This window comes from Silene latifolia, chromosome 6 (genome assembly GCF_048544455.1).
Source record: "Silene latifolia isolate original U9 population chromosome 6, ASM4854445v1, whole genome shotgun sequence".
Classification (NCBI taxonomy): Eukaryota; Viridiplantae; Streptophyta; class Magnoliopsida; order Caryophyllales; family Caryophyllaceae; genus Silene; species Silene latifolia.
In genome coordinates, this window is record NC_133531.1 from 94,379,760 (window position 1) to 94,403,476 (window position 23,717).

General features: G+C 39.3%; 1 long non-coding RNA gene across 1 annotated transcript; it reads right to left on the bottom strand.

The window, feature by feature from the left end:
* Positions 1 to 14,698: 14,698 nt before the first annotated feature.
* Positions 14,699 to 18,016, bottom strand: LOC141658857 (uncharacterized). Its single transcript, XR_012549480.1, has 4 exons — positions 17,905 to 18,016; positions 17,748 to 17,805; positions 16,299 to 16,385; positions 14,699 to 14,895 (listed from the first exon to the last, which is right to left on the bottom strand). It is a non-coding gene; the product is annotated as an uncharacterized LOC141658857 (long non-coding RNA).
* Between the last annotated feature and the right edge of the window lie 5,701 nt (positions 18,017 to 23,717).

Sequence of the window (23,717 nt, forward strand, 5' to 3'; positions counted from 1 at the left end):
GAGTCATGGCATCAATTATTCGACACAAGTTAGCACTAAATTCCACAATGTTACCTTTATCACATAGTTGAGAAATGCTAAGAAGATTATGTTTCAAACCTTTGACAAGCCGCACATTGTCAACACAAAGTAACGATGACTTACCAACCTTCCCTATGCCTATTATCTTACCTTTCTTGTCATCACCAAATGTTACCTTGCCACCATCATAAACTTCTAGTGAGAGAAATTGGCTTCTATCTCCCGTAATGTGACGAGAACATCCACTATCCAAGTACCAATTGCGGCCGCCTCTCACCAAGCCCTACACAAGATTAGACTTTGAATTTAGGAACCCAAATGAATTTGAGTCCCTTATTATCCTTCACATTTCGTAGCATATCTTTTCTAACCCATATTTGTTTTACAACTTTGATGTTCTTGTTAATATCATTATGTCTCTTTTTGCAAGCATTAAAGACATGACCGGTTTTACCACAATAGTTGCAAATGATATACTCGGGAAGACCAACATATTTCCTTCTTCTAAAGTCGGTTTTGGTTGGATCCGGTTTTTGGATGTAACAGTCGGACTGACTGTTCCATTTAAATCCGAGACGGGCAACCCTATCGCATCTTTTGGACTGATTAGTGAGAATGTTTAAGACATTTTGACTTCCTTCCCAATTTTTTAAAACATTCTTAGCATCAACAAGTTATTTGTTTAGTTCTTCGACTTTAAAAGTGAGATACCTGTTTCTCTCTTTAAAGTTTTCAAGCTCTTTCTTCATTATGACATACTCAGACTTTAGCTCCATGAAAGTTTCAGATTTTTTTTTTAACATTAAGCTTAAGACTCGAGATGCATCTATCTAGGTGATCAATTTTGGATCTAGATGAACTACATTCGGAAGATTCATGTTGAAATTTAACAAATTTTTCGTGAAGCATTCTAATCTCCTCTTGTAGGCATCTATGTTAACCTTAAGACATTCATTCTCCTTGGATAGATTAGAGACAAGTTCATTCGAAGTTTCTTTGCTACTGTAAGAGGTGACAGTCTGAGACACTGTTACTTTGAGTTCTTCTACTTCATCCACTAGGTCATCGATTACTCTTTTGAAAACAGATTTTTTTTTAACAACTCATCACGTTCCTTAGTTATCATAGACATTTGCATAACTAGAGTGGTGTTGACATTCTCAAGGTCGGAGACATCGTTGGGGGTAGACTTAAGACACTCTAGTTTTTTAGACAATTGCTTGTTCAATTTATTCACTCTTTTAACTACATCATATGCCTCAGAGATGACAGTGACGCTATCTGTTGCTTTCAGTTCATTTTTAAGGTTAAAATTTTCTTGAGCAATTTCTTCAATCTCATCTTGCATGACCTCTAACTTTTCACTTTGTGAACGCGTGGACACGAAGCACTTGGGAACAAGCGTTTGCATTTGTGGAGTCGCCACCAATTTTTGTGGAAAATTGGAACCGTTCGAATACCTCGTGTCATGTCAAGACACAAAGTAGTGATATGAACACTAAGAACTCGTTACCCTTAGCATTCTATGTCTAAAATGACTCTCCTGGATGCCAATGAACACGGATGTTCACAGAGATCTGGAGTAAGGGGTGAGGGTCCGTATTAGGAAGTCCTTTTACTGAACACCTAATCCCGCCCGCCTCGATAGCGGCCTCTACTAATGATTAGGGAAATCGTTTGTACTCGATATGTTGTCGATTATATGCATGCAATGCAACAAACAACGTTTTGAACCTAACATGTGAGAATTAACTAAGTCGGTGAACAAATAATTAGCACTCAATTATATCGAAGTAGGGTTTAGAATTAATTACATGTGGAAACAAGTAAAGAAATCATACAAAATAATATACAATAAATAACGATAATTAAAATTACAATAATTTACAACGGTTTAATGATTTACATCAAAAATATATTTAAGACGGATAATTTGAGAAAACAAAATGGAAAATAAATTAGAAAATATGGACAGATTAGAGGCGATATTAGGATTAATAGTCGATTAATACGTAAATTAACGAATTAGGTCAAAGCAAGAACGGAAGTTCAGAGACAGGGCTCAACCCGGAACAGGCGCAACAATGCTGCGTCTCTTGGAAGAGACGCAGTGGTTACTGCGTCTGTTCCTGAGGTGAGTTATGTCTGTGAAGTCAGAACTGCAGTTTTTTTATGTTCGATGGTGTGTTTAATGGTTGATTATTAATATTTGACTCGGATGAAAGTGATTTAGCATATTATTAACATGTGAAATCATCATAAAAGCGATAAAAACGAATTAAAGCAGATTAAAATGAATTAAAGACGGGTTATAAACGAACTACAAATTAATTAGGTTAAACTTATTATGACGAAAATGAATAAAAGACGTGATAAACTGATGGAAGCATGTATGACACGTCTGTCGCGTACCTGTCAAAAATAAAACCTAACGGTCTCAACTAGTATGTAGTAGAGGCAGTCGAGTATCGAATCCACAGGGAGGAATGTAACTACAGCTATCTATTTCTAATTCTAAGGTAACAATTGGGTTGATTAAAATTTGGTTTCTAACTACGGAGTTGAAGGAAGAGAAATAAGGAAAGAGCAGCAAAGCAGGAAATGAATTAAACTATCAATGAGAGAGGGACATGTCGGGAATTCGGTTCACTACGGTAAATCAACAACTTAGCAGTAAATGACTCAGACGAACTAATGCGAGACGGATATTAGAAGGTCCTTTCGGTCCACTTCCCACCCTAAAATACCACTAACTTAACTTTCGTCCTCATTAGGGTAGTCTACTGTTTATAGCAGGCCTATTTAATCCAATCTTTCGATCCAGGATTAATTGTAGCCAGGTTAAAGGTGACATAGAAGCGTGCACTCAACTAGGTCGATAATTACAGTTATATTGCTATAGTGACAGAGTCTCTTAGATAATTCGTCTAATTCATTCACTACGTCGTCATTATTCTACCGTAGATCCCCTAATCCCAACATGAAGGGAGATTAGCTACTCATGACTATCGATAAACTAACAGCATACAAATTCCCAGCAGAAGACATAACGATATGATGATAAAAAGCAATGATAATAATTAGGGCAAGAAGAATAAAAAGCATAAAAACAAGTAATAAACAACAAATGAAGGTTAATTAATATTAAAGAGGGAAAGAGAATTACAATCCGAGAAATTCCGGCGTAAAGAACGAAATCCCAGTGAAAACGATCCAACGTCGAAAGTAACAGTAGTCTAATGTCTATGAATAGAGAGTAAAAGTTCGTTCCAAAAGATTCAGAGATTAAAACTAGATAAAAGGTGAAAAGAAGATGACTAATAACCTAGTTAAACATAGGTTATATAGCCGAAAAGCCTAAGTGTTTTTGCGTACTTAATAAAACACGGACTAATTAAAGCCCACAGACGAAATCCTCTCGATCGAGTGGATTAGACCACTCGATCGACCAGTGTCTCAGCAGGAACTCCTCGATCGAACAGCAGGGTTCTCGATCGAGGACTTGATCAAAGGCGGATTACTCGATCGAGGAAGGAACCTCTCGATCGAGCTCAGGGAGCTTCAGGGACCATTCGATCGTCCTCCAAACAGCTCGATAGACCACCTATCAACTCGATAGACCACTTGGGTCTTCAATTCAGCTCACGTCTTCACCCAAATGCATCGTAATGCGTGCAACGACACTTCAAGTGCAACATCTCACTCTGGGATGGTCCCGTCTCCTCTAAATGCATGCAAAAGGGCAGAAAAGAGCATGGTTCCGCTACTTTCGCGATCATTCCTACAAAAAGGACAAAATACACCAAAGTAGCCAATTCGGGGCAAAATACCATAAAAACAGTATATAAATGCATAGAAATACGTGCTGAAATAGGCCAAAAAGACTATACATTAGGCACGTATCAATGTACAAAGGTCGAATTCCAGAGACTTGATATGAACAAATCGAATATCCAAAATCCGGGTTTGATTTAATGACGAAAACCCGCAAATATTGATTATTAGGGATTTAAGTCGGATTTAAAGCGTGATATTTATCGAGAGTATGTATTAAAATTATCATATGTACGAATGAAGAAAGAAAATAAGCAAACAAAGAAAGAAAGACGAATTAACAGAGAGGCGAGGAAGAAGAAGAAAAGCAGGAACTGCGGCAACCTCTGGAAGAGGCGCAGCAACTCTTAGAAGAGGCGCAGCAGTTGCTGCGTTTCTTCTCGACGTCTGCCGAAAGTTAATCCTTAAAAACAGTTTGATAAAAGGGTTTTTAGAAATCGTTCTTAAGCTTACTTTTGACGTAAACCTTACATTAATTGGTACCAACTCTTTCTTCATTATGACATACTTTTGAAACATTCTTATCCTCAACAAGTTCCTTGTTTAGTTCCTCGATTTTAAAGGTGAGATACTTGTTCTTTTCTTTATGACTTTCAAAGTCTTTCTTCATTATGACATATTCAGATTTTAGCTCCATGAAAGTTTCAGAATTTTGGTGAACATTAAGCTTAAGACTCGAGATGCATCTATCTAGGTGAACAATCTTGGATCTAGAAGAACTACATTCGGGAGATTCTTGTTGAAATTTGACAAAAATTTCGTGAAGCATTCTACTCTCCCTTTTGTAGGCATCTATGTTCACCTTAAGACACTCATTCTCCTTTGATAGGCTGGTGACTAGTTCATTTGAAGTTTCTTTGGTACTGTCAGAGGTAGCAGTCTGAGAGACTGTTACTTTAAGTTTTTCTACTTCATCAACTAGGTCATCAATTACACCTTTAAACATGGATTTTTCTTTTAGAAGCTCATCACGTTCCCTTGTTATCATGGACATTTGTATAACTAGAGTAGTGTTGACATTCTCAATATCAGAAACATCGTTGTGAGTCGACCTAAGACACTTTAGTTCCTTGGACAATTCTTTGTTCAACTTGTATACTCTTTTTACCTCATCATATGCCTCAGAGGTAACAGTGACACTGTCTGTTGCTTTCAGTTCATTTTTAAGGTTAAAGTTTTCTTGAGCAATTTCTTCTATTTCATCTTGCATGACCTCTAACTTTTCACTTAAAGAACGACATTTGTCAAAGAGTTTGTCAAGAATCTTACATACTTTTTCTTTGGAGTAAGACCTAACCATGGCTTTTAGATGTTTTACCTCATTGTCGAAATCCGAGTAAGAATCATCGCGATGCGCCATAAGAAATCTAAGATGTTCAATTTTAGAGGATTTAGAGACTTTGTTTTTGAGATGATGTGTAAGACACATTTTTGCCTCTAGTTCCTCCTCCATGGGTTCATCGTCGTCGGTGTCGGACATTCCCCAAATGGCGGACATGACCTTGTGCTTGTATTCCTTTTTAGCCTTATCTCGCTTATCCTTAGACTTAATCTCATCCCACTTTTGACATTCTTTAATTTGATGTGATTTGTCATCACACTTAAAGTATCCAATGGTGGTAGTAGGTCTTTTCTTAGGAAAGCGTTTTTTCGTGTAATTGTTGTTGTTGAACCTTTTATGTCCTTGGCCATTTACCATTCCTACTAAGTTCTTAGAGAACAAAGCAAACTCATATACCTCTTTATCCTCATCATCAATTGAAGAGAATGTTAGAGCAAGACTCTTTCCCTTTGAAGATTCACTTGAGTGCTTGTCGAGATTAAACTCGTAAGCCATTAGTGATCCCATTAGTTCATGAAGAGATACAGTGGATAAATCTGTGGCCTCCTCTATGGCGGTTACCTTGGGTTGTCATTTAGTGGTAAGACTACGAAAAAAAAATTGAATGATGTCCTCGGACTCAAAATCTCTTCCTAGACTTTGTAGTTCATAGATAATACACGAAAAGCGAGATGAAAAACTAATTATGGACTCATCCTTTGACATACGAAACATCTCATATTTTTGCATGAGAAGGTTAATACGGTGTTTTCTACTTGAGACGTCCCTTCATAGGCAAGAACAAGGGAATCCCAAATTAGTTTAGCAGTAGGACATCCGGAAATCCGACTCACTTCGGCCAAACCTACACACCGTTGAAGAATCGACATTGCTTTTGAGTCTTTCCCGGCCAATTTGAAATCATTTTCATTGTAATCCTTCTTGGCCTTGACCTTAGTAGAACCCGTAAGAATGTCGGTTTTCTCAATAGCAAGAGGTCCGTCCTCAATGATTTTCCAACATTGATAATCAATACTTTTGATATAGTGCTCCATTTTGAGCTTCCACCATCCAAAATTCTCACCGGTAAAGACCGGGATCTTGGAGTGTTTTGAGGAATCCATATCCCAAGAATAAAACTCTAAGGCGATTAGCCTCGATCAAGAGCATGCGGACTCTTGTGTTAAACTATAAGACAGACTGTTACTTGTTAGCTTTGCAAATGTTGTAAGCAACAGACCAAACCGACAGTATCACAGACTGTTGTGTTAAAACACGATGAATGAGTTTAACTAAAAAATTCAACTTAATCTTTATTGTTTTAAAGTAAGTTGATTGACAATATGAAGAGCAAATGGATACATCAAATAAATTGAATGATTAATTGTGTATCACGAAAGTTTAAGGAGATTATTGAAGTTTGGGAGCGACAGTTGTTCTGACTGCTACTTGATTGTCTTAGCTAGTGAAGTAAGAGCTACAGACCAGAAGTAACAGTATTCATGACTGTTGCTAGCACAACCGTAAATGAAGAACAATTAAATAAATTGCAGCGAAATTAAAAGCGAAGAGAGATCAACACAACGATTTTTGAATTGGTTCGGTCATCACTCTAAAGGCCTGCGTCCAATCTTATTTTATTAATAAGGGAAGTGATCTACTCCGACTACTTAAGACACTTACAATAAAAGGATCAACAACCTACTCCGATTGCGACACGAGTTCTAAGTCTACTCCGTCTAGGAACTCGACATTCTAACTAGAATGTTAATAAGACCAAGTTTCCTCAAGCTGATTCTTTGACAGAATTGAGAAGGACAACCTATTATTCAAATGATTCTAGATGAGAGAGTACAATACTATAAAGCAACAGTGGTGATGACTGTGACTCTTGAAGACTTAGAAGATTTTTGCAAAGAGAAAAGTTTTAAGTTCTTAAAACTGATTTTCCAAAATACTTTGATTTCTCAGGTAAAATTCTTACCTCTTAAATGAATATGTGTTCTCCTTTTATAGAGGATGCAAGTACTTTGAAAATTAGGGTTTTAGAGGTCGAACTTTTAAGTATGTGACAAAAAGGTTTGACCACCCAAAGTTTGCACAAAATGGGTAATCCTTTAAAAGGTGAAATAATAAAAAAAGGGTTTGTAAGGCTCCCAAAAAGGGTTTATTTTCAGAAATATAACATGTGAACCAGGAAAAAGAGGATAAACCTTGAAAGACCATTTTGGAAAGAAACAAGTTTTACTTTCATAAAGCAAGGGAAAGTCTTTTTACTATTTTGGTGAAAGCTTTTTAGGATATTCAGATGGCATATTCTTTTCCAAAGACCACCCTTCAATATTTCAAGTTTAAAACTTCTTTTTAAGCTGGTGCATGAAAAGCCATTTTGAATAAAAAAGAAATATCAAAATTGAAAGACTTGCTTCAAGTGTAACAGACCAAAAGTGACAGTCAAGCATACTGTTACCAGAGAGAGTAACGCTGGGCTTGACTGTTACTAATGCAAGTATTCTACTCTTTCATCTTTACAATAGTTGACACAAATGACTCTAAATCTTGGGTAGCAAATTATCAACCAATCTTGACTTTGACATTGATTAATTCTTACTTGAGGAGGTTGCATTATTCCTGAAATGGTAAACTTAGAAACACGATTAAATTGGGTATGTTATCATCAACAAATAGGTCCTAACATTGTTTATGTGTTAATTAAGGACTCTTAGGCTAACGTTCACTGTGAAAATGTCTTAACTACCATGATTAGATATTTGACTTAGGCCAAGCATGTTGACCCCATTCACCTTGATCATAGTTATTTGATGTCCTTTACTATTTAGTTCAAAGACCGACTCACCATGGGCTTAGGGGGAACTAAACACATATTTAAAACACGCCATCACTAAAGGGGGAATTTGTTAGAACATACTTGGTTGATGATGCCAAATTTCATTGTCATTTAACTGTTTACTTCTTATTTAAATTGTTTAGCAAATTAACCATCCAATGATTGATTAAAGAAGCTCAAAGATGATCAAGATGAAAGACAAGTCAAGAAAGCCCATTGCCTAGAATGAATGTTGTAAACGAGGTAGTTAAACATATCCTCTTTTAAGCATAAGTGACTGCAAAAGCATGCAAAAGTTCTTGTGATTGTTGCACCACGGTTTCTGGTACTAACGTATGGAGAATTTTCGGAAAATTCATAAGTGTTCAATACCTTTCAAAAGCTTTACTGTTTTAAAAAAGGGATATCATTTTTCAAATCTAAAGAACAAAAAGAATATGCTTGCAAGTTGAATTAAAAGATACCAATCTTATTAATGCAAGTGGTTTTACATACTGAAAATGGGTCTTTTACTTTTTCTATTTTGGGAGAAAATGTGAGTTCCAATAAAATTTATGGGAAACACTCATTGCCTTGGAAAAACGCAGCTGCTTTGAGCCTCACAAACCTGATTGTTCCTCTATATTTTTAAATGAGAATACATCTTATAAACCTATGGACATTCGAGTGAAGAAGTATTAAAATCCTTCTCTTACACACTTCTTTCCTCTATAAATAACCCTCTCATTTATCATTTATTGCTAAGACTTTGAAGAGCATTCATTGTAAAACACTTTTCAAATCTTTTCAGCATTTAAAACTTTTTTCTTCAATCATTTGCAAAACCGTTTTTCTGTTTTCAAAAGTCTTCACTTGTTTTTAAAAGCTCTAAAATCTCCAGGTATCAGTTCACTTCATTGTTTGATAAAGAGTATGTTCAATGATTCTCGTGTTTAGGTCTTAATTGTAATCTCCATGTTCTTAAGTGAACCATTGAGATTCTGACTCTGTAAACCGATGAGATAGAACTTAAGTCTTGAAGCGGAGTAGCTTTGAGGAAGGGAAAGTCTTGAAGCGGAGTAGCTTCAAGCAATTGCAACCGGAGTAGGTTGGTGAGTTATTTTTATTGTAATGGTTTAGTTAAGTTTGAGTAAATTTATAAACAAGCAATAAAATAACGGTTGGACGTAGGCTCCGGAGCAGGAGCTGAACTAATTTTTTAAACATCGTCTTGTTTGTTTATTTACTTTTATGTTCTCTTATTAAGTTTCTCAAGTTTGTACTTAATAGATCTTACTTGTGTTAGCCTCTAACCAAGTAAAGGAGATTTTTTTTAAAAGGTGCACCTAATTCACCCCCTCCCCCTCTTAGGTGTTTATCTTTCTTCACTTTTCAGGACGCTCACAGCTTACCCGTCTAGACAAGGGGTCGATTTAGACTTGATCGATGCAGTATTGGTGTTGTTGTCAGGGATGAAGTAGCAGTTTGATAGACTTCTACACCCGGATGCTTGAACTTTGTTATGGGGTCGTAGATCTGCTTAGGAAAGCCGATGTGAAGTTCATACTCTCATTTGAGGACGAAATATCCATTGAGGGTCAAGTGATTTAGGCGGAGGGTGACTCCTTGCTTTTTGCCCTTCTTCACGAGGAGACCCATCTTCCAGATGTCTTCATCAGTCAGCTTGTAGTCTTAGTCCAAAAGGGATGTTGGGGTCCTTAGCTAGTTTCAGGGGAGGCAAAGCGCTTTTCACTGGGTTAAAAGGCATGCTCAGGAAATACCTTTGGCGCATCTAGATGCGGTTGATTGTGAGGTTTGAGACAAGATCACAATTAAAAGGTGTCTGTTCATCGATTAGGGCATTCACGGCTCGAAATCCCAGCATTTGAATGTCGATCTCCTCAGTGACTTGAGAGGCTATCCCCTTTTTCATGATAACTTTGATTGGGGATGCAGGAATTGTGTTTGTTTTGCCGTTGACGAGGACCCTAATTTTCTGGTGAAGGGTAGATGTGACGGCTTTGGCAACATGGATCCAAGGGCGCCCTAGAAGCATCTTGAATGATGCGCCGATGTCGACTAATTGGAAACTAGCTTATCTCTCCAAGGGTCCTGTTGCGATGGTTAGGGATATAAGACCTGTGACCTTACGATGAGTACCTTTATAGGTGCAACTACTTGATGGGTTGGGACTAGGTCAACTTCCTTGATCCCTACTTTATGAGCTGTTTTGAGAGGAATGACGTTGACTGCAAATCCGCCATCAACCAAAACCATGGGAATACTCTTTTTCAAGCATTGCACGGTGATGTATAGGGCCAAGTTGTGGTTGGCTCCAAAGGGAGTTATATCCTCGTCGGAGAAGATTATTGGGTTATTTAGTTCAGGGACGTCCCTTGTCATATGGGCTACCACTTATTCGGGTGAGGAGGTGAAAGGCACTGTCAGCTTCTCCAAGGCTTGAAGAAAAGCCTGTCGGTGCTCAAAGGATGTGGCGATTAGTTGCCAGATGGATATCTCGGCCTTGGCATTCTGGCGGATTGTTTGTTGTGATGTTTTTGTTCTGGTAAGGGCGTCCAGATCGAGTAAGGTGATCAATCTCTTTGGTTTGCTTGCCCTTTCCCGAGACAATGTAGACGTCATCTACATCATCTCTCTAAATGTCGTTGATTTCAGGGTCGCGAGTGTACCTGAAGGGGTATTCCTCGGAGGATAGTTTTTGTGAGGGAAGTTTTTGTGCATGTAGTTTTTGTGAAGGTGATTATTGTGAGGTTGATTATTGTGGTTTATGTTGTAAGGTGTATGCTAGAATGGTCGCGGAAGTAGTCCATTTTGGAATTGGGAATTTTTGGTGTTTGGGGGACCCTCCCTTGGACGCGGTGCATATGTTCGTGGGTTGAATATTAGTCGATGGTAAGCATCCTCGAGTCGGGTGATCCTCTCCGTGAGACTAGCTGTGGTTTTCTCGATTTGCTGAAACATAGCGAGCATGGACGCGGCGCTAAAGATGAACATCCCGTCTGGGGTATCCTTTCCCAAGACATTAATCTCGTCCTCAATAGGTAAGATGAGATGCGAGAAATCCAGAGTTGGTTCATCATTTGAAATGGCGTGAATCCCCAAAGGGTTTTTTTTGTTGTTTGGTTTTGCTGGTGGAGGTAGGGGTAGTTCTCCTTTCTCGATCATGTCCTGGATAGTGTGCTTCAGCTTGTAGCAAGTTTCTGTGTCGTGGCCCTTGCCCTGGTGATATTGGCAATAGGTGTTAGGGTTCCAAAAGCGGGTTTTCTTTGCTTCAGGCGGGCCCGGATTAGGCCCGATTGGTTGCAGTTTCCCTTGTTCCATGACCCTCTTTAGGGCGCTAGCGTAGGTCGATCTTAAGTTGGTGAATATCCTCTCGGGACGTTCGGCTTTCTTTGTAGTTGGCTCGAGGAGGTTGACCTTGTCAATTTTGTTTGCTTTACAGTAGGGGCGGGATCCGGTTTACGTAGAACCCTGATAGCCTCTACCAGTGGTTTTGGCCAAGACGCCCTTGGGCAGGTCATCCTCGATACGGGTCCCGAGGATTTGCAGATCCTGGAAGGTTTTGATGTTTTGGTATCTTAACAGGTTGGCATAAACCTGACGGAGATTGTTGACGAATTTCTCAACCAAGGTTGATTCGCTTGGTTTGCTGACCAATTGGGTGCTTACCCTTCTCCAGCGGGTTAGGAATTCGTTGAATCCCTCTTTGTCATTTTTTGTTAGGACCTCAGGGGTGCGGGTGTTGGCATGAATTTTGACATTGTCGGCGTATTGCATCGCGAATTCAACGGCGATTTCGTCCCAAGTGGTAATGCTCTTTGGGTCAAGGGAATAATACCATTGACAGGGAATCAGTTCAAAGGACGATTGAAAGATCCGGGTAAAGAGCTCTTGTTTGACCCCTTTGATGGCCATGTAATCTTTGAAGGCTCAGATGTGATTGAGTGGGTCCTCCACTCCTTTGAACTTAGGCACATCAGTCAAGGTGAAGTTGTCAGGTATTTGATACCCAAGAGGCTCGAACCATCGATTGTTTTCGAGGTGAATTTTTTTCCCACGGGCTAAGAGTTGCTCTTCCAAGAGTTTAAGTCTTTTCTCAGTTTCGGTTAATGGCGGAGTTTTATGTTCCCCGATTTCCTTGTTTTCCAGAGTATCGATACGGAGCTCGACACGGTCTAAAGCGACCTTAAGGGCTGTGAGTGAGTTGGCTAGCTGAGCAGTTGTGAGATCTCTGTTGTTGTCATCGTTGTTGTTGTTGGACAAAGCTGAAGATGGGGCCATGATTTTGAGGCATAAAAAGGCTCACGTTACATCCCAATTAGACACGGTTTAACGACTAAACACCGACATCACAAAGGATGGAAAGACACTTTGGACTCAATGAGACGAGGGCAATAGTGTGTGGTGCCTCGGTGCTAACTCGATTGATGGTGTAACGGTGTTGACTAGACTTTGATTCGCGTTCAACGTGATGGCGTGACGCCGTTGAACAAGTATGGAGGTGAGATTACTCATATGTAAAGACCCATATGTACGTTTGCTTTGACTTGGTAGAGACAAGGTGTAATTGGGGTGATGCACTGAAATTTTTGAAAATTGAATTTTCAAAAAGATACATTTGTTGCTTTATGGACGGCTTTCGAAGAGTGGGGATCTTCAAAGAGTCGGCTAGTTGAAAAGGGTCCTCTTAGGTTTGCTTTCATAAGACGGTTTGAGTTAAACTTGCGGTGGCTTTGAAAACGATGCGTTGTTTCCGAAGACGGGTTTTTTGAAATTTAGAATCATGTGTTTTGTAAATCGAGATTTGAAAAGGGTTTAAATTTTTGTGGTATCGAAAACGGTGTGTTATCCTAGAGATTTGGAAAGTCCTCGAAAATGGTGTGTCAATTTCGGGTTTTGAAAGAGCGATTATGTCAGCACCAAAGTCTATTATTTTAGTGTGTCAATTTTGGGTTTTGAAAGGGCCATTGTGTCAAAATCGTCATTACGCCGGCATGAAAAGGTGTTTTTGAAACGGTTGTAAGGAACCGCGTTTGAAAATCGCCATTACGATGGCATGAAAATGTGTTTTTGAAACGGTTGTAAGGAACCGGGTTTGAAAATCGTCATTACGACGGTGTAAAAAGGTGTTTTTGAAACGGGTGTAAGGAACCGGGTTTGAAAATCGTCTTTATGACGGCATGAAAAAGGTTTGCAACGATCAGCGAAAGACCGAGGTTTGAAACAGGCATTATGACGGCGCATAAACTCGTTTTTATGGTTTGGAAATGACATGGAAGGACATATGATCACATAACACATAAGCACTCACAGTTCATTATATTATGCATAATGATGACACGGATTTTGGCTTAATAAGGGTTGTTACACACCAAGCGATCAATCCCCGATTTTTGAGAGGGATGCCAATCCAAACAAAATGTCTAAGGTTGGTGCCCTAGCCTCGTGCACATAGGAAGTGAATGCGCTTTGGCGCCAATGGTATGCTTGACGCAATAAGGATTCGAAACGCGGAGATGAGAAAACTCACGCCGACGGGACAAGCCAATTGGTCGATAAAGGTTAGGTTGTAGGCCCGGACAAGGAACCCGACTTATGACCGTAATATTAAGTACTTCACTTCAACCAAGACCTTGTTCTAGTTTCACCATCTAGGGATCGCAAAGACACAAGTGTCCTAATTTTCTCCAGCGGATCGCCAATTTGTGAATGTGGGCCACCTGCACGCCGATCTGCGGACGTGCATCGGTCAGAAAGCCACGCTCGGTGGCGTAGAAATTATTTCCGCCGGGTCGCTTTAGATCGGTCAGTTTTTTCTCGGTGAAGGTCTCGAAACGATTGTTAGAGATGTTCTAAGTCGCCACCAAGCAATTGTGGGATGCCTGGAAACCGTTCGAATCCACTTTGTACCTCAGTCAAACGAAGCAAAAAGCGGTGCTTGACATAGGTACTAAAGATAAGGAATCGTCCCTCTTTAGCTCCTATAGTTAGAATGACTCTCGTTCGCCCTGGATAAGGTCGTCCAGTATCCAAAGTTTATGAGTAAGAGGTGAGGGTACGTATTGGGAAGCTCTTTAATCGAACACCCAATCCCACCCGCGGTAGCGGCCTCTACTGATCGATTTTGGCTGGTTATGTGAAGAAGTTGATAAAACGTGTGAAATGCATGAATGTGCATCCTCAAGTTTAAACCTAACATGAAAGATTTGGTATGTCGGTTGTTTATCCAAGTATCAAGTAATTGATGTCAAGTTGGATTTAATGTTGATTTGCATGCAAGACGGAAATTAAACATCTATTTAGCAAGTTAGGTTTATGGTGCTTAACATGATCCATTTGACTTAAAAAAAGTGTTTAAGAATGCAAAGTGTAAAATGCAAACTCATCAATCTGATTCGTCCTGTGTTCGGGTTAACCGAAGTCGGGATCGTCCTGGATGAGTTTTGAAAATGGGATAGGAGCAGTGCTAGGCGGCCATTGAGGCACGAGCCTGTTGGCGATGCAAATGTGTGACACCCTCATTTATTGCGGAAAAGTAAACACGTAATTCTAGAATAAAACTGCATGGATATGTTTGTAATAGGTTCAATTGGGTAAAAACCTGTAATTTTTAAAACCTGAACCTGTTATAAAGATATCCAAAAGGGAAGGTGTCAAACATGCAAGGTCCAAAATAAATCTCATGAATGAAACATCGCTAAAGTCGCGAAACAAAGTTATACAAACCAAATATGAGAAAGGGAGACATATGTCCCTAAAATGTATGTGACATAAAAAGGGTTTAAGGGTCACAATAAAATAAAACCAGTCTAGGTCCCAAGGTTACTTTGCTCGCTAGCTCGTCCATGTACCCCATATATGCATCACCTACCTGTCATTCGCATTTTATACAAATACGAAAGCCACAGTCAGTGGGGAGTAACTCCGAGTTCTCCCAGCCACGAAATGTCATAATTAATATAACATGTAAACATAAGAATATGAATATGAATAACACATAGCCTTAGCATATAGATGCTAGACAATCGTGCTTATCATGTGAACAACAATATAACAACACATAGTCCTAGCATGTGAATACTAGACCGACTCATAATACACTATCATGTGAATCACATAACATCCAGGAATCCAAACTCTATCAACCATAGCCGGCTTGCATCTCACCTTCTATGATTCATAGAATCACCATACAAGAAAGGGCAATATATCAAAGACAGGCATAAGTTCTTAGCACGGTCAATAGTCACTCTGTAACTCGAGTCTATACCACGAGGTAGGGAAGGTAATCGAACCGGTATCTTGGCTCAGAGGTTCTATCAAAACATGGCCAAGACACAACACAACCCTAGCCTAAAATCTGCTTGAGACCTAGACATGCGGATACACACCACCGCACCCAAGACCCACAATTTTTCTAAAACAAAGTGAGTACCCTAAGTAGTCCACCAAAGGGTTGGCTAGTACTTAAGCTGACCACTTACTCTCAAAATAAGTAACGAGGTCATGCCCCAACTTGGATATAAACCCACCAAGTCAGGAACACAAAGGCTATTAAGCAGTGAACATATACTCGTCAAAGACTATAAAGACCTATCTATGATGAAGGCCGAAATACTCACCTAGGACCTAGTCCCAGCTAGTCCCAGCTTGAATACTTTAGCCCACACCACACAAGACAAGTAAGACACCCACTTAACCATAAGAGGGCAAAGAGTCCAACTTACCAACATAAATGCTAACATTCTATCATGTGAAAGGCTATATAAATGTCTATTCAAAGCAGACAATCCAACAATATCCTCAATATCAATCATAATCCAAATTCCAGCTAACCGTTAATCTCATCATTCATGAGAACAAGCTAAAATGGCAACAAGGCAAGAAGACTCAAGTATAATGCATCCAAAGCATCCAACAACCAACATGTGAAATGATAATTACAAATATCAAGGCATAACATAAAACATCCAATCTCACCTCAAAGACAAACCCTCGACCCGAGTCCCGCGACGGGTCATCGGTCAAATCGAGGCTGACCGGTTTAAACCTAGTTTGACCAAACTCGTTCGGTCAACTGCCCACTCGTAGTCTTGGCCTACTTTGGCCCAAATCACAAATTTTATCGCAATACTATTCTCATGCTATTTCCAATTTCTATCATGTGAAAAACGAAAGTAATACATTATCAATCACCTAAACACTTATCAAACAACAAACACAACATCAACTACTAATGTGACATTAGTTCGTCGAGTAACTCGGAATAGTTACCTTAAGCTAGCAAAGAGACAAGCAATAAACTTGAGAAAGCTTCTAAAACCCAAAATTACTCTTCATCTTCAACCACATATGAGCCACCTAAAATAGTTATGTGAAGGGACGATATTAACGAATTATCGTTATATAAAATATGAGACGGAAATTAATTTAATTATATTTTAAATAAACCAAACTAGCGTCAAACAATTTATAGACACGGCCCAAAAGTTATTATGACAACCTCAAACTCAGCCTAACCACCAACTACACATGGCCTCAAACTCGTGACTTAGCTAGGCCACTGCCTAGGCCACGGCCAAGCTACAGCCAGGCCACAGCTAGGCCACAGCCACAACGAGTAACCATGAGACGGAAACATGAGCATTTTTGAGACGGTCATTTAAATAATTAAATGGTGGGATTTTATAAGTATAAACCATAAAAGAAAGATATTAAAATGAACAAATTTAACGAATTGCGTTTTATAAAAAAAACACGAGACGGAAATATAATTTAATTAAACCTGAACAAAATATTTCACGGATAAAAGTTAACTCAACCGAGGCTACGGCCTAGCCATGACCAGCCCAACCCGGCCACGGCCTGGCCGCACACCCGACATGGTTCAGCTACGGCCTGCAAGGCCTGACCCCTGTACAGACCATAGTGGTGACCAAACAGAAGCAATACGATACACACAACACAACAAACGCAGCAATTCCTCCTCTGTCCAGCCGCCTTAAGACGACTTTCTAGATCAAACAAAGACGGATTTCACCCGTACAAAAGATCCAATTCAAACATGTAATTTTACTTGAGACATAAGCAAGAAAGTTGGTTCAATTTAGCATAAAGAAACCCGTTGAAACAGCCCGCGAGAGCTGCCCGACAAAACCCATTTTCACTATTAAAGAAGCTCATTTGTGACCGTCTTAAGACGAAATTTTAAGCATTAAAATGATAGTATTCACCCAATTAAATTACCCAACATAATCACCCACTTCACCATGAACCCAAAGGTACCAACTTTTCTCAAAATGGATAAATAAAACTTGTATAAAACCGTCTCAAACCAACACCACATGAAAGAGATTCCAGCAGGTCTCTTCCTAAGAGTTAAACTACGTACACAAAAATTGATTTGGAGCAAAGTGCGTTTCAATGTCATTATCATTCATCAGCAAAATTTCCTTGAACAAAATAACTATATCCTAAACCCCCTAGCACTAATGATGACTATTAACACGACCCACAATTCTACTAAGTAAACACGGTCCAAAGCTAGCACAAATTGTGACGGAATTTCACATATAAAACCCAGGCACTAAAACAATTATTCCGACACATTCAACCATTAATAAGAGAAAAGCATAGAGGACCCAACTTTATCACACAAGAGTATATAAAACGACCCATAAGACGGAATTTCGACATTTTTGTCGAGTAACCTATCACCGTTACCTTATAACTTCCTCAATGAGCACGATTTCCGACTCAAACTGCTCCGGGTCTTCAAATCCTTCATAAAAGGGCAAGAAAACGAAATAAAGAAGCTAAAAGACGACACTTTTATAAGACGGCGAAAGACGAAACCACTACAAAAAGGAGACTTTCTTACCTTAAAAGGAGGAGGAAGGAAAGGGGAAGAGAATGGTACAAAAATTATCGAATTTGGTTGAGAATGGAGGCGGGATCTGAGGTTGGAGGTGACGAAAATGGTGACTATGGCTCTGCTTGAGGTTTCTTTGGGGTTTGTTTTCTTTTTTGTTGTTGTTGTCAGCTCTCTCGACAGGAACAAAGGAAATGAAGGGGGGTGGTGGGGACGAGGGATTATAATAATAATAATAATAATAATGAGACACCAGCTAGCTTGCTAGCTACTAATTATACGTACGTTTCTTCATCGTTAAGTAATTTCGCTCGTTTTTAAAACCGCCTCGAGTTAATAAAATCGTTTTTTAGTACAAGTTTCAGTAATAAAACGGAATTAATAATAAATAAATTTAATGAGTGAAAATAAAATAAACTCAGCTAGTTAACGTAAATAATACAATATCAGCTTGAATCGTAATTATTAGCGATTTTTACAAAACTAACGGATATTAATAAAAATTGCTAATTTAGTGAAATAAGCTCAAAATAGCTAATTGGACGGTTTTGTTCCCAAAATCCATCTCGGGTTCACTTAAAACAACTTTCATAAGGACTCGTAAAGAAACGGAAATTATTAAATAAATAAACTCGAACTAACTTTAAATAAACTTATTAATGATTATTAAAATTAACGTATCGAATTATGATGAAATTAATTAATTAGCTAAGCATATATATATAAATCGTTAAATGATGTAATTAAATTCAAAATAGCAATTAAAAGAATTTTATCCAACTTAATAAAATACGGGGTGTTACAAAATGGGTTTGCCTAGGTTTGAAAACTGAAATTCAGAGAGCCTATTTAGGCGCGAGCTAGATGATAACCCAAAGTGGTGTCTCCTGGTTGTTGAAAATGTTTGTGAAATCATTTGTAAAAGGGTGTTAAAACCCGCTTTTGTTGAAAAGGTCGTTAAGACCGTTTTTTTGCTAATATGAAGACCGTGACTCGAAATAATTATCACTGTCTATATTCGATGTCGGGTTCAGTTTTGCAAGCTTGACATGAAAAGTTTTGTAAATGAAGGGTTTAAAAAATGCTTGATATGAACTAATTATATCAAGTTCATTGCTTTGTAATTAATCAAAGTTTATCATCATACTCGGGTTAAACCGACATGGTACGTAGAACCAAGGATGATTATCCATGTATGACTAATATGGTTTTTGCAAATGTAAACAAATGAATAAAAAGGCTTTAAAATACCCTTTAAAATTGTAATTAACCAAATATTATCACCGAGTCACGGGTTAAACCGTCATGACATGAAGAGCCAGAGGTGAATATAATTCATGGTTAAAAATGCTCATCATAAAAATGATTTAAAATGGTAAAAACCGATTGCAAATAAGAAATAAAATGGAGGAAAGACGAACTCAAACACGTTTGAGTTCTGACTGGGGATGCCTAAAGATGGCGAGGATAGTAGTGGTGACTACCAGCCTCTGTCTCCACTCAAAACTCGGTTTTGGCTCGTCAATCTGTATTTTCGATCATGTTATGCATGTTTTTTCATGTTAAAGTCATGAAAACAGATAAAAAGAACATGAAAGAAGAGGATTAATTACACCCTCATACTTACATGATAGGTTGCTTAACGAGAAATCGACAAAGTGTAAAAACTCGTGAGTCGAAAAACTCGATTTAAAACCGTTTTTTTTAAATACGGAGTGTTGCTTTGCTTTAGTGTTGGTGTAGTTGGTCGAAGTGGTAAGTAAAGTTATTTAATGCATGATGACGGTACCAAACAATATGTAAGGCTCATATTTTCAATCGGTAGGTCAAAAATACATGTTGGTTGTTGACTCGAGAAGTCGAGGTCTAGAATGTTAAGAGAGAAAAGAAGGGGCGGACTCTCGCGTACCTTCAAATGGTGGCATTTGAGGGGTATTTGATACGTGCCTAATGTATAGTCTTTTTAGCCTATTTCAGCACGTATTTCCATGCATTTTTATACTGTTTATATAGTATTTTGCCCCGAATTGGCTACTTTGGTTCGTTTTGTCCATTTTGTAGAAATGAACGCGAAAGTAGTGGAATCGTACCATTTTTCGTCCTTTTTGCATGCATTTAGAGGAGATGGGATTTTTCCAGAGTGAGATACTGCGTTGGGAAGCGTCAAGGCACGGTTTACGAGGCAGTCGGTGATGAGTCTAAGCTGAACTGAAGATAGAAGACTCGATCGAGTGGTTTTGTTGCTCGATCGAGTGATTTCTACATCCATGGTTGGTCGATCGAGTGCTTTTCTACTCGATCCAGAAGTGTTATAAAGAGGGGTTGCTCGATCGAGTGATTATTCTACTCGATCGAGTAGATTATGCTGCGTTTTGCTCGATCGAGTGGTTTTATTCCACTCGATCGAGAGGTTTCTGTTTTCGTGGGCTTTAATTAGCCCGTGAGTTGTTTTATTTCGATAAACTTAGTTATTTTCTTATTTAAGCACGCTTTAGCTAGGTCATTAGTACCTATTCTTTACTGAGCTTTTATCTCAAAAACATTACTGCGTTACTTTCTCCTTCACTGTAACTTTGCTTTGGGATTTATTTCGCTCGGATTTGATTGTTCTTTATGCCGGATTCGCACGATTGTAATTCTTTTCTCTTCTCTTAATAATAATTAATCGTTTGTTTGCTTTAATTCCTTGTTTACTTCATTTATTCCTTTGCCCTAATTTACTCTTTATGCGATTTAATTATAGTTTTAATATGTTGAATGCTGGTAATTTATCTGCTGTTAGTTTTAATAGTAAAATTAGGAATATGAGTAGCTAAACCCCTTTCATGTTAGGATTAGGGGATCTACGGTAGAAATGTGACGATGTAGTAAACAGGTTAGATGAATTAATCGCGAGATTCTGTCACCATAGCAATTTAATTGTATTTTAACGACTTAGTTGAGTGCACGCTTCTGAGTCATCCCTCTAATCTGGCTAAAATTAATCCTAGATCGAAAGATTGGACTAAATAGGCCTGCTATGAACAGTAGACTACCCTGACGAGGATGCAAGTTAAGTTAGTGGTATTTTAGGATAGAAAGTGGACCGAAAGGACCTTTCCATTTCCGTCTCGCATTAATTCATCTGAGTTGTTTACAGTTGAGTCACTGGACTACCGTAGTGAACCGAAATCCTGACATGTCCCTTCTCTATCTGATAGTTTAAATCATTTTCTTTGCTTTACTGCTCTTGCCTCTACTTCTCTTCCTTTAAACTTTTAGTTTAGAAAACAATTCAAACAACCCCCCATTTGTGACCAAATAGACGGACTTCTACAGATATCTTGCCTCCCTGAGGAGATCGACCTGACTTCCCTAGCTATATAGTTAGTTTAGTTAGTTTATTTTTGATAGGTCTATCAAATTTTGGCGCCGTTGCCGGGGAGGCAATTGCCCTATCTGTCTTTGTTTCGTTTATTTTATCCGTCTCATGGAATTTTTATTCCTTGAGGCAATTCTTACTTATTTTCTTTCAGTGTTGTTTATGCCCAGGTCAGACAGGTTTGAATTAGTTTCAGCTGATTCAGAGCCAGAGAGACTATTCAGGCATAGACTCCGTCTGCAGAGAAAATCAAGTAAGGAAGACTTAAGTACTTTCGAGCCAGAGCTACATCATTCTCTTTTCGCAGAAGACATTCCTATCTTTGCTGATCAACAAGTAAAGATGCCGAAACTTTCTAGTCATTCGGTTCCTAAAGCATCCTCAATTCCAAAAGGTTTCAATCTCCAGACTGAGGATGGGAATACATTCGACATCCGTCCTTCCTATATCAATCTGGTAGAGAGAAATCTCTATAGAGGTGTGGCTGGTGAAGACCCGAGGAAGCACATGGAGGTCTTTACATACTATTGTTCTACTATCCCCGCCACTAAGGGGGCAACTCAAGACAAGATCAAGGAAGTTCTATTTCCTTTCTCTTTAACTGACTCAGCCAGGGAGTGGCTGACTGATCTGGACCGCACTGCCGCAGGGGTTACCGACTGGGAAACCCTTGCTTTAGCTTTTTACAAGAGATATTTCCCTCCTCAGCGCACCAATCAGCTGAGGGCGAAGATTACAAGCTTCCGGCAGGCACCTGATGAGAGTCTATATGAGGCGTGGTCCCGATTCAAGAAGCTAGTGAGGTCTATTCCTCATCATGGTTTTGACCCGTGGTTTCTGTCTAACCAGTTCTACAATAGACTGTATGACGATCACAGAGCCATACTTGATGCGTCGTCTAGTGGAAGATTCCAGGAGAATACGGATGATGATAAGGAATGGGCCCTTATTGAAGAGATGGCGAATCATAGTGCTGAATATGGAAACCCGAGGGATGGGATTAGAACAGTTTATGCAGTGGATAAGCAAGTTGTGGCTCAGCTAGAAGCCATGAATGCTAGATTTGACAAGTTGGAGTTACATTCAGCTGGGGAGCCTCAGACGGTCCATGTCCTTACTAGAGAGGAGACCGTCACATGTGAGAGGTGTGGGAGTAATGACGGTCACACTGCTATTGGCTGTCTTGTGGAGAAGGAACAAGTCCTTGCCTTTCAACAATATAGGCAAGGAGGGGGTTCCTATTACAACAACCACGGGGCAGTCCATCCCAATTTGAGGTGGACTAGTCAAAATGTGCTCAATCCTACTCCTCCTCCGCACCAGCAGCAACCATATGTTCCTCCACACAAGAATCAACAAGGCTTTCAGAAGCCTCCATCCTTTGCTCCTCCCAATCACGGTGCATCATCTTCCGGTGGGGTGAGTGAAATAGGTGAGCTAAAGTCTATGTTGCAGTCTTTTACAAAGCAATGGCAGCTGAGTGATCAAGAGAAAGATGCGTCAATCAAGGCACTTGAAACTCAAGTTGCCCAATTAGCCACGAATAAATCCACAAGGAAGCAGGGTCATTTACCGTCCCAAACTGAGAAAAATCCACATGAGACGGTAAATTTGGTAAATTTGAGAAGCAGTCGTTCATATGAGGGACCGGAAGTGTTGAAATCAGACCCGAGGAATGTTATAACTGTCGATGAACAGTGTTCTGGTGAATAAAATGAGCTGACGGCTAAGAAAATACTCGATCGACTGGTTTCAGGTGGTCGATAGAGTACATTTGATGAAGAAAATGCTCGATCGAGTGAAAATTCCACTCGATCGAGTGAACAGGAAAATAGAACTGCTCGATCGAGTGAAATTTCTACTCGATCGAGTGAATCTGCTGAAGAAACTACTCGATCGAATGGGAATTTTGGTCGATCGAGTAGTACGGATAATGGGTAGCTTGATCGAGAGCCTGCTAGTGCTCGGTTGAGTGAGAAATCGCCCGAAAGACCTCGTTCGAGAGGTAAGAAGCGTCCAAAGAGTTCGGAACTTGATCCGGCTGACACATTGGAGGAGAGAAACAAGGGACTGGAGATACCCATCACGGTTCCCTTCTCGAGGCGTCTACAGAATACTAAAGCTAACCAATAATTCGGCAAATTTGCCGAAATCTTGAGGAGCTTGCATGTCACTGTACCATTCGCCGAACTGCTGACACAGGTACCCTCTTACCTTAAATTTATGAAAGAAGTTTTAACGCGTAAGAGGCAAATTAGTGATAATGAGACGACAGCTTTGACTGAGATAGGGACGGCCCTAGTTCAAAATAAGTTACCTCGAAAACAGTCAGACCCGGGTAGTTTCTCAATCCCATGTCATATTGGCACCCATTCGATTGATAACGCGTTATGTGATCTAGGCTCTAGCGTGAGTGTCTTACCGTTGTCTCTGGCTAAGAGACTTGGTTTGACAAAATTTA